Source organism: Lytechinus pictus, chromosome 10, assembly GCF_037042905.1.
Source record: "Lytechinus pictus isolate F3 Inbred chromosome 10, Lp3.0, whole genome shotgun sequence".
Taxonomy (NCBI): Eukaryota; Metazoa; Echinodermata; class Echinoidea; order Temnopleuroida; family Toxopneustidae; genus Lytechinus; species Lytechinus pictus.
The window spans coordinates 33,231,059-33,243,889 of NC_087254.1; the positions used below are offsets into that span (position 1 = coordinate 33,231,059).

The 12,831-nt window shown below is 36.1% G+C and overlaps 1 long non-coding RNA gene across 1 annotated transcript; it reads left to right on the top strand.

Moving 5' to 3' along the window:
* The first annotated feature begins 3,530 nt into the window (after window positions 1–3,530).
* On the top strand, window positions 3,531–7,117 carry LOC135155586 (uncharacterized). Its single transcript, XR_010294705.1, has 4 exons — window positions 3,531–3,582; window positions 4,778–4,894; window positions 5,563–5,617; window positions 6,268–7,117. It is a non-coding gene; the product is annotated as an uncharacterized LOC135155586 (long non-coding RNA).
* The last annotated feature ends 5,714 nt before the right edge of the window (window positions 7,118–12,831 follow it).

Genomic DNA, 12,831 nt, shown 5'->3' on the forward strand with positions numbered 1-12,831 from the left:
GAAGAGGTGTTTGGTCCGCACCAAGCTCATTAACAATGCAAAAACCCTCTCGCTAGTCATGAATATCACTTGGATAAAAAGAAGCTACTTTTTCAGGGCTTGCCGACTGACTGATAGTATAGTATAGTATAGTAATGGTTTATTGGTAATATATACATGCTTGGCAGCCAGTGGCTGAAATATACATGTTTACAAAATATGAGAACATACAAAGATATTTTACAAAGAGTACATAATAATTAAAAAAAAAAACAATCATTCAATACATAGTACATTAAATTACACAAAAATTTCCATTATGACGGATCTAATTAAGGAGTTCTAAGTGTAAGTGAAATTATAAATCGCATTCAATCAAATATTGCATAAAAAGACAGAAGAATGCAAAATGAAATCAAATGGTAAAACAAAAGAAAATCATATTCAGGAGGTCAGCAAAAAATCAAGTATTGGAAGATTCATTACTTATTAATGAGTAAACATAAATGTGTAACAATCTCATTAACGTTGCAAAGTATCAAATAAATAAAAAGAAACTAAAAAAGAAACTGATGTTTCATTTTGGTCTCATCGCAATATCTAGGGTACTGCATCTTATAAAATGTGTATGTGAATTTTTTTTATAATAACAAATGGAGGCTGTATTACAGGAGGGCAAGGGCGATCACCCCAAAAAAGAAAACGGGGAGGAATGAAAAAAGGGAAACAAAAGCAATAAATCGTTGAAAAGAGGCTGAAATATTATCGAATTTCGAAAAAGTGACTCCATGCTTAGGCCAGCTGTCTGACCTGATAAAACATTATTGACTTTGAACTACATCTTTTTCCTTTATTGAATAACAAGTCATTCTCGAAACATTATGAAACGAAAACGATCCATCATCAGAGAACAGAATAATTATGAGGTGTATATCATTGGGAAAATCTGACAAAGTGTTCTGCCATTGCACGTCGTAACCTTTTGTTCTAAATAAAAAACATTAAAATCGTGACAATTTGCATCGCATCCTCACCCCACCCCCCCCCCCTCCTCGACCTCCTTTCTAGGTGTGGCCAAACAGACTATATTATTTGGAGCTTGTAGGGGCAACTGGGGCAGCGGGGGGGGGGGCAATGGCCCTTACTGACAATTTCCATGTATAATTAGGGACAACATATTATGAATAATATAAGGCTGGATTCTCCTTGGTCGAAACCTGTACAGTTAGTGCACAAATCGGCAGAATGGGAGAATTTAGGGGTGTATTGAGAGAAAAGGAAGATATATAAAGAAGAAATTGAGAAAGAGTGGAAAGGGGATCGCAGAAAATGATAGGGGATGATGATTACGTAGAGGGGATCTATAAGGGTCGGGTAGAGACGGAAAAGGAGAAGGGCTGACCCAGAAAAGCATATTAAACAGACATCAAAGGATTGAAAATGATTCAGTTCAGAATTACTGAGAGGGGATAAAGAACTGAAATGAGACCAGGGGATTATCTTGATCCCCTTTGATGTACGTGAGTGTATATTCCATGGATCATGATTCATTTTACACACACAAAAAAGAAATTGGAATAATATACATTATAACGCATATCTTGTGATATAGGCTACCTTTCCACTATTAGCTCTTAATTTCTGGAGGAAGCATATCTCCATAATGATGTGGTTTGCCCCTCAGGATTTGTTTGATGTATTATACACCCCTCCCCTCAATTGTCTCCTGCTGAATGATAAATGTTCTGATAATTTCAGACCAAATATGTTATAAAAATGTATCTACTATAATTGGGGTGGGCTCAGTGGCGTAGCTAGGATTTTTTTCCTGGGGGGCACTGGGGGGTCCTTGTTTTTTCAGGGGGGGGGGACATTTTTTTCTATGCGTGTCACACTGGCCAATCCGACTTTCGCCAATAAGGGGTGGGCCCGAAGTTATCTGCACCTATATATTTCCCCGATCGGTCACTTCTTAGCTTTTTTTTAAATTAAACAACAAAAATATGAAATAATCTCATAAACCCTATATAAAAAGTGCAAGCGCGACGTGTGAGCGAATTTTTCTTAAACTTTCATGTATTTTGTCCTGAAAATTTAAAATTCTGGGCAATGTTTGTGATCCTGAACAAGATGCGTATATAACTACATAATATACTGCAAACGCCAAGCACGAGCAGAAATTTTTAATAAATGTTCTGGCATGATCGAAAAGGGACCTGTTAAGGACTGTTTAATTATAGTTACACACGAAGAAGGTACATATTAAAATTATGGGAGCGCGAAGCGGAAGCTAAACATCTTTGACATTCCGACCTAAAAAAAAAGGTAATTCTAAGCACTTTTTGTAATGTGAAATGGGATAGGTATGTAACTAAACAATTTATGCGAGCGCGAAGTGCGAGCGGAAGAAAATTGAGATTTTAGACCTAAAAACGGGACACTCTATACAAATTGAGCAAGATATGAATCTCATCGAACAGGCAATCCGAGTGCGAAGCGCGAGCGAAAATTGTATATAGTAACATGAAAGATTTTGTGTTTTTTTTTTGCAAGTCTTCCCCTCACATTATTTTATTCACTCGTCTTCCTCCTCTTATTTTCATCTTCTTCTTTTTTCTGTCTTTCCACTTCTTTTTCTTTTCTTCTTTCTCACTTTTTATTTTTGCTCTGCCAATTTTTTTCAGCGGGGGCACCGGGGGGGGGGGGGCACACCAATTCTCAGGGGGGGGGCTCGTGCCCCCCAGGCCCCCCGTAGCTACGCCACTGGATGGGCTGGAAGAGGGGAAGGGGGGCTGGGGGTGCATGCACCCCCAATATTTTTGTGGGGGGGTGCGTGTGATATCATAAACAGCACGCCCTGGAATTATGTAAGTTGAGGCAAAAAGGAAAAACATTAATTATCTCCATTTGTCGTAAAACAGCGAGTACATTAATTCCGTCACATTTACTTGCCAGCTTTAATATTTTCTCTACAGAAATAGAACTCACAATGTAATCAAGAAATTAGGTAATTAGGACTATTGCGTGATAGACCAAGCTTTGAATTTGCCTTCAAAATTTATTTTGATTCTGACGTAGTGAGCCATAACTACAATACTTGCTGACATCCATTCAATTCCGAACTTGTGTCTGAGAGAATGAAAGAGCTACACAATAACTTTCCACTTATCAATAGACAAATAAAATCTTTCTGAAAATCAGTAAAGCTGTCTGAGACTTCTAAGAGATATATTGAAATATTCTGAAAGTTAATTTCACTTGTCTTAAACTTAAAGAACATATGTTTCAGTGGTTAAAAACAAAAGTACTATGGTAATACATTTTCACCGATATTGGCAGAATATGTTCAACTGTTTTTTTTTTATTAAAGATTTTATTGCTTCAAAATCAAATCACAATAAACATGAATATAGCAGCAATGTTTATTTCTTACGACTAAGAATCAAATGAGTGTGGTCAAAGGAATTACAACGAAGAAAAGTATACGGGTGGTCCTAAAACTGGATAAATTCTGTGATTTCGACACTCTTCTAGCATTGATATCAGCGGATGGGAAGATCACTGCAGATCATTTCTTCGACCTGACAACACCTGACATTAGAGGTAAGGGATTTTCCTATTTGACAAGGTCATCTGCTTTGACAAAAGTATTTGGCTTTTCTCTGTTAACTTTCATAAAATACCACAACTTTACTTTACTACATTATCTCTTGTAATCTAGGCCTATTCGGAGTTTATGAAATAATATGCGATCTTAAAAATGTGTATATCCAGTTTATTTACCCGCTAGGCATTGCTGCCGGACTATTGTTGAAGCTGTAAAACTTCTTTTGGTTTTCAATACGTTAGATCACTATTAGATTAGTTGCATTATATTTAAACTATTTTTTTTTGTATTTGCCCTTTGAAGTCTAATGCTATTCTAAATAATGGTGATTCAAAACTCGATTATATCAGTTAACATGCTAGCTGGGGTAATTTTATACTCCTAATAAAATAATGTACATAGTGATTAAGTTCATAGTATTTTGTTGCGCCTCCGTCATAAAACGAGAGGATAGGGTCCTTTAAATTTTTGTTGATTATATGTTATGTAGGGATACTAATAATTTGTTACAAGATTTACTAACACTTATGTCAGATCGCGAAGCCTGGCTTACAAATTTTGATTCATTCTCGGATGCGTCCGATTTATAGTCTAGTGTAGTAGCCGAAGTATTTAAGGCAATAATTGCATCATACCCCTTCTTTCTAAATGAAATAAAATTAACGAAAATTATGGTGATTTTATCACTTATCACTCATGATCGGCTTCGTGTTTATTGATTTTTTGTATCTTATAACCTGGACTTCCCAAAGCCACAGATTGTAGGAAAAAGTCTGAGAATCAAATGCGAAGGATGATTTATGAATATGAGATGGCTATTTTTCAAAACTTTGATTTTGACACAACCGTCTGTTAGCAGATTAAACCATTGTCGTACATTGTTCGAAGGATGAAATGCAATGATCAATACATTTGTTTTGTTAATAGTGTAGTGCATTTGAGATTACGAAGAAAATATTAATGCAATCGGTAAATCACTGAATTCATCAAAAGTTGTACCTCATGAGTGTGTGTAGGGTCCAGTTCTATTTGTCATCTGTTTGACCGTTCATCACACATTCTGGAACCTTATTGACACTGATAAGCCTTATTGTATACAACAGGTTTGAACTAAATCCCCTTCGATCATTACTATCATTAATTACTTGATGGTTATTTAATAAAATACCTTTGCTTATATCTTGTTATCAGAGAAAATAAACATGGCGTTAAAACTCGCAATTCTAGGTGTTCTCCTGGTTGCCCTTGCGATTGCAACTAGTGTTTCCTGCGAAGATACACAAATTAGTGAGGAAATCAATGCTTCTGGTGGGTATCTCATTTCTCATTGTGTATACAGTATTATGTTATAAGATGCTACATCGTGTCCCACAAAAATGTTTATGACACTCTTAACAAGTACACTGCAAAAACTTTGATGTTGATTTAACACTAGCCCGGAATCCAGTAGCTGTCCACACCAGAGAAGTGTTAAGCAACACCAGTTTCGTTTTGGTCTGACACCAGATAGGTGTTTATACAACACCAATTAGTATTAAAACAGCATCGGTTTGATTCCAAAGTGGTGTTGTTTCAATACTTCTCTGGTGTGGTCATATATAGATTCCGGGCTGCATGGTGTTAAATCAACACCGGAGTTTCTGCAGTGTATAATGTAAAAATCATATTGTATGTACTTTTACAATTGTTAACAAGCATCTTATACAACTGGCTTTTCTTATGCGATATGGTCAGAGATATGAGCCTTCTTTCAGCACTCGTCAGAAAACCTTTCGATCCAACTTTCGTTATTACTTAGAATACGTCTTCATTTACTCTTTTTATATTAAGTTTCCTGTTTTTTCAGATTTTTGGAATATTCATTTCATATTATTGTTAACAATAACGATTTTTCTTGTTACACAATCTGCACAAAATGGGGAAAAAATGTTACCTCAAAGATACAGATTTTCAGTTTCCTTTTCTTCAATCTATAGAGTTAAAGAAGTGCGTACAGGATGTGAAAGACGAATATTATTGCAAACGGATTTTGTAAGTATCATTCATACCTTTTCTATTATGACATATCATATCGGATGGATTCATCACTAGATTGGGGCTGACCAGTCCATGCTAAAAGAAATCCCCAATCAGATACTTATTTTCACATTTTTGTACACGGTTTTGGAAAAGTTAGGGACTGAAACATCTAGCCCCCTCCACCCCCCCCCCCCGCCCCAGTCATGCCTCATGATAATTGGTTCAAAGGTACACGCAGATCCCTTTATCTATCTATTGTGTGATTTTACCCAACCGTCGAGCAGTTCGATAAACTTCAAAATCCGATAGCAAAAAATGAAAATGTCTTCTTATGGTATTTTTCGTTGTCATTAATTGTTTGCTCACTCATGCGTGAAATATGTATCATGATCACTTACATTAAGTTATAGAGCAGATAAGCTTTATAGTGATATGTAATTTTGTCAATCATAGAAAGATTAAGTCATAAAAAACACACAATTTATTTTTTCGATTCGTTTTATTTTCTGGGACTTGTATAAACTCCTCTCCAGAGAATTCACTAGTTTAAATTTTTGCGTTTGAGCATTATCAGGAGGAGGCATGTTTTCTGTGATTTGAATTTTATTTATGGATCATAAATATTGTAAATTTATTGTTCATGGTTGTATTAATCATTACAGACAACTCTATCAAAACTGGGTCTCGCAAAGTGAGTAGCAGAAAAGCAGGATGAAAAACTACAACCCACTCTTGTGTGCATCAAAATCTCAGCTACACTCCTTTCAACTCCTTTCAACGTATTCAGTTCTTATTATTCACTGATTTAAAGACGTATAATTTATGTCAATAAATTGCCTTATATGATCTTTGTGATATAAAGTATTGATGTGCACACGTCGGATGACCATGTAATTCATTCCATTATGTGGACCTTGTTTATATTTCAGTAGTCGGGGAGGAAGGGTGGGTCTCGTGCTTTCTTTTCGAGAAAAAAAAAAGACATAGACAAGTCCTACCCCACTCTGAACAAGAAACTCAATTGATTTCAACCATTGGCCGCTAAAAGCAAGAAAACAAATTAAAATGAGATTGTAAACAGTGTAAATTCTAAACGAACTAACAGATTATCTCATATTACTGAGTGATCTTAATATGATATCTACCATTTTAAACAATCCTTCATCTTGCATTGTCTGACTTCCACTAAGCATGCTAAGCCTAGAATTAACCTGACCATGCTGACACACAAATGCAGAGCTCATAATCGTTTTTCGCATCTTCATGTATCTTTCCCATTGTTATGTATAAGACTCTACCATTCTAGTACGCCTTTCCCTCCTGATTAGTTTATATTCTTTTAATAAATAGTTAAATTTACAATTATATAGCGCTTAATACATTATGCTTCTAAGCGCTTTACATTGTACTAATGTTTACCCTTGGATTTTTATTGGGCTATGTGTGTTAAAAATGCAGAGCATCTATCATAACCTGATCTGGTCTTGATTCTAATTAATAAATGGTGCATACAAAACATCTCCTTTTTATTCTTTTTTCATCAATTTATGATATGAAAACTCCGCGAAAGTATGAAAGAAAATTAGTTTAAAAATCACCTGGCGAGCGGAATCTTAATACCTAAGAGACTTTCTTGTTTTAAATTAGTTTTCTAGAAGAGAAGATATTAAGAGAGAGAGTGGGTGTGTGGGTGTGAGTATTTGAGGGGTTGCAGTGGCGGCATCAAGAGTGGGGAGGGGATACAAGGAAGGCATTTGCCCCCAAGTCAGGATCGTTGCCCCACACTTGCAGCCCCCCCCCCCCAATTTTGAAAACTGTTTAAAAAAATGTATCTAAACAAGCTGTAAAGTGTTCCAAACCAGCAGTTTTCGATCTTTATATTTTTTTAAATTTCCCATCCAGTCACTGGTAGCTCCCAACCATATTTAGTCAGCAACATGAATCTCTTGATAGGGATAAATAAATGATCTGTTTCATAGGATAACATGGGGCTTAAAGATCCAGCGTTCAAGTCGATATGCACAAGTTATTCTTCTCATAATTCGAGTTCTCACTATTTGTTTTTAAAGCGAGATACATATTCATAATTACAAAAAAGTGCTTAATATCAACAATTTTTAGCTCGCGCTACGCGCTTGCATTAATTGTTTAGTTAAATACCCATCCTGTTCGTGGTTACAAAAAGTGGTTAGAACATCAAGTTACACTCTCAGGATATTATAAATTTTTAGCCTGCATTATTTATTTGGTGAGATATCATCTTCACGAGTCATTGCAAACAGGCCCCTTTTTGAGTCAGTGGGACCTATATCAATAGTTTTAGCTCGCGCTTCGTGGTCTATTTTGTGCACGGGCAAAAAGCTTCGGGTCCACCAATACCCCTCCCCCTTTGCCCCCCTAGAATAAAAATCCTGATGCCGCCACTGAGGGGATGGAGGTGTTATAATGAGATGACTAGAATTGATTGAAACGATGCTTAGAGGAAGATGGAGAGGGGGAGGGGGTATAGTGTGTGTTGGGGGGGGGGGGGTGATAGTTGGAGGTAATGATCGGAATAAGAGAAAGAAAGTGAGAGAGAAAGGGACGGGGTAGTGATATATAGTACAGGATCAAGTCCGTCTAAGGATTTTGAGGACGAGGTCTTCATTTTGTCAACAATTTCGTTATCTTCGACGTTAAAACGTCATTAATTTCGAAAAATCAAACGGTAGACATTTCCCCCATGACTATCTGACATGTAACAAGTTTTCAACTAAAAAGAAGGTCGGCATTGGTGCGCGAACCTGGAGGCTCTTAATTCGCAAAGCTGTTTGAAGCCGTGATGAATGTAGAATAATACCAAATCAAATCAAAGTTATGAATGTTTTTATGATGACTGTAATGTGCGGAATGAGCTATACCCGCAATTTTCTCCGTTGAGACGAAATTTCCAATAACAGGTTTTTAGAGAAAATGAACTTTGCATTCAAATACCGGTATAAAGAACAATGAATCTTATCTATATCCAATCATTATTTCAATTTCAGAAGAAAGTGGTAAAATTTCTTGTTCATTGCGTTTTGCACAGCAAATAAACTTCCGAAAGAGGAAATATTGACATAAAAGGTGATAATTATATCCAAACCTAAATGTGTGCGGTATACAAGGTATATACACTGTAATATTATTGGCGCATCTTAATTTACAAAAAAGGGGAAATCGAACCAGCCACCTTCCCCCCTTTCCTTTTATATCCCCGCTTTCTCTCTCTCTCTCTTCTTTTATCTCCCTCCCTCCCCCTTCTCTCTCTCTTCTTTTATCTCCCACTTTCTCTATTTCTTTCATTAAAAAAATCTTTATTGAGAATGGGGCATAATCACTTCATTATACATTATATTCACCTCCAGGATATTTATTGTTATCCCATCTATCTCATCCCTATTTCATCACTCGCTCTCGCTTTGCTTTATTATACACTCCATTTGCAGGATATTCTCATTTTCCCTTTCCTCAATTAACACCATTTCCATTCCTGTTTCACTATTAACGAATGAACAAACAAATCAATAACAAATTACTTTAACTAATTCCAAAAGCAAGTCCTTTCATCGCGAAGTACCGCAAATTTGAACTTGCTTTCTTTACTCGTACACCATGTACACCCTACACACACTAAGAAAAATATTGCAACTTTGCACCTTTATATATAGGGGTCCGTTGAAGAAAGAGTTGCGTTTAAACTGTTAAACGCAAGTCAAAAAAATCAATCGAAAGTCCCAAATGCGCGCTGTTGATTGGTTGAAAATCAAGTTGCGCATGATTGCAACTCTTTCTCCAACGGGCCCCAGATGTCACACTGGGTGCACCTCTAAGTTGCAACTTTGTACCATTTGGAAAGGTGCAACTTTGTACCTCTCTGAAAGGTGCAAATTGGGGAAAGAGGACGTACCCCTACCAAAAATAACAAAAGAACCGTTGCTTACGTTGCTTGGGACCCGAATTAACCTCGTTGTAATTGCAGCCAAGACCTCTTCCCGCTTTGCTAGCGAGAAGAGCTGATACCAGAAGGGGGCGGTTTTAGCGATTTTGCCGAATAGTTCGACTAGTCCAGACTTACACTAACTGACTAAATTACATGCACCCGATCCTGCTCGAAAATTCGACGAAATAGATAAAGCCATATTTAGTATGCATTTCCTCTCCAAAGGCGGATCCAGGGGGGGCGATGGGCCCGCCCCCCCCCCTATTGGCGGAGCAAAAAAAGAAAAAAGGGGGAAAGAAAGAAAAAAAAGAAAAAAAGAAAAAAGGGGGAAAGAAAGAAAAAAAGAAAAAGAAGGGAAAAGAGAGGAGAAAAAAAGAAGGGGGAAACATAAGAGGAGGAAGGCGAGTTAATGAAATAAGATGAGGGGAGGACTTGGAAAAAAAAAATTAAAAATCTTTCATGCAACTGTATACAGTATAAAATTTTCGCTCGCGCTTCGCGCTCGCATTGCCTTTTAGGTGATTTATATATCTTGCTCAATATGGAGCTTAAATATCAAATTTTGTTGTCAATATACAAAACATTTAAGCTCGGATATTCGAACTTTCATTATTTTGTTTCATTTACAGATTGATTTTTAAAAAAGCTCTGTAAGAATTTATGTTTTATCTTCTGAATATTAACATTTGGTTTGTCAGGTACCCATTATTTTCCTGTATTCCATAAAGTTTTCAAATATCCCTATTCGGGTCAAATTGTCAAAACGTAATAGCTAGCGCTGCAAGCTCGCATTTTGATTGGTGATTTGATATGTATATCTCAATATTGATTCTATAACAAACGACTGAAAATCCCCATTTCATGACAGTTTATCAAAAATTTCGGCTCGCGATTTGCGCTCGCATTGATTGTTGAAAATGTATTAACTCATGCATCTTATTTTATAATTACAAAAGTGCTTTCAGGCCATAATAAATTAACAGATTTCGCGCTCTCATTAGGCTCATTAAATTAATAAATAAGATATTAATTTAATAAAGAAAATTGCCCCTTTTTCAGAATGGAATCTCGACAAGTTTCATCTCCCGCTTAGGAAGAGAAATATGAAGATAGTCATCATTTTCATATGACATAATGTTCTTAGAATGTCCCTGTCCTATGTCAAAACTCAAAGTAAGAATAATGAAACATATCAGATCTTTTTTTAACTGTGATTTATATCCACCTCATAATTTTCCTACAAAGTGCTTAAAATACAGAGCTTAAATTGACCCTTTTTTCAGATTGGAATATTAGATATTTTAAGCTCGAGCTTTGCGCTTGCTTTATTGATTTTTATGATGAAAAAAAAAAGATTTAGAATGCCCAGATACTAGATCGAAATCTGAAACACGCGCACGTATGTTTATTCAGATACGCAGCTTTTTCTCTATTTCAATCATTATGAGCCTATATAGCCAGTTTCAGATCAAAATATCAATTTTTTTTCTGCTCACCCTTTGCGCTCGCATTATTAATGTAGGAAGATACCAAGTTATACCCAATTTTTTTCACGATTTACAAAACATGAAGTGTCCCGTTTCTTTTCATCTTTTTCCGCTCGCGCTTTGCGCTCGCATCAATTGTTTGGTTATATACTTATACCGTTCATGATATAAAAAAAGTGCATAGAACGTTAATTTTTTTAGACCGGAACGTCAAAAAAATTTCAGCTCGCGCTCGCATTATTTAATCATAGAAATATGTATCGTCTTAATGGCTAACTGCAAATCGTTCTTAACAGGTCCATTTTTGACAAGGCCAGAACGCATTATAAAAATTTCTGCTCGCGCTTCGCGCTCGCATTAATTATCTAGTTACATACGCATCTTCTTCAGGTTTACAAACATTGCCCAGAATGTTTAACTGAATTTTCAGGACAAAATACATGAAATTTCAAAATTGTTTAGCTCGCACTTCGCACTCACACTATTTAATTTAATAGGGCTTATGAAATTATTATACATTTATGTTATAAAAATAAAGCTAAGATATTACTAATAGGACATGGGCGTTTTGCCCCCCCCCCCCTAAAAATAAATCACAAAAAAAAAGAGAAAAGGGTGAAATATAATATAATTTTCCAAATATTATGTTAAAATCTATCACGAACTTGGATTTTTGTAATAAAAATGTCAAAATTTTTGCTCGCTCGCTTCGCTCGCTAGTACCTTCAAATCAATTTTACGCGATACGCCATTTCGAGCCCCCTCAAAATTTTTGACTCATTACGCCACCTGGACATCCCCTTTAAAGAAACAAACAAAAATCAACTTGAGCGGTCGATCGGGGAAAATATGGGTGGAAAAAATTTCGCCCCCCCCTCCTATTGGCGGAGGCTGGATCCGCCCCTGCCCCCCCCCCCTGTCGTGACATATGCTACGCATATAGTGGAGTATTATATACTTTTAAACCAGATGTAGCAGATATATACATTTTAAAAGCAGATGTATGTGAAATGCATACAAACTGGGTCGGCGTCACAGTGAATGGGGGCTGAATAAACCTGAATAGTCATTGTAGCCGAGAGAATGCATGAACGAGGTATATAATTGCACTTATACCAAATAACAAATGATAAAAAATCTTGCAGCAAATCAATGGAGTTTTCTAAGAGTGAGACTTTCTGAGCAACAGATAAAGATATTCTTAAAGCTGTTTTTACTTGTGTTGAAACTAAAAGGACATATGTTTCACCAGTAAAAGCTTGTTGTGGTAACGAGTTTTCTATGTAATTGGCAAAATACAATCATGAAGGTATGCATTTTCTTACGACAATCAAATGAGTGTGGTTAAAGGAATAATGAGTGAAAGTATACGGGTGGTCCTAAAACTGGATAAAGTCTGTAATTTCGACAGCCTTCCAGTATTGATATCAGGGGATGAGAAGATAACTACAGATCATTTTCTTCGACATAGCTGACAGCACCTGACGAGGTGAGTGACTTTCCTATTGATTGACAAGCCAAGGTATATCCTTTCAATACATTCGCAGACATGATCATAAACATTACATTGAAATATTAAGGAAAGTTCATTGAACAAAACAAAGTCATTATTTTTTATTTTAAAATAGCATTCACGTGCAAGATTCATTTGTATTTGTCAAATAATACCACTTTCTTGACATTTTTTTCCAGTTAACCTTTAGAACTCTGATCATAACTATCCTTATTGTACATATATGATGTTTTCTAATAAATATTTTTGCATCTATCTTAGTTTC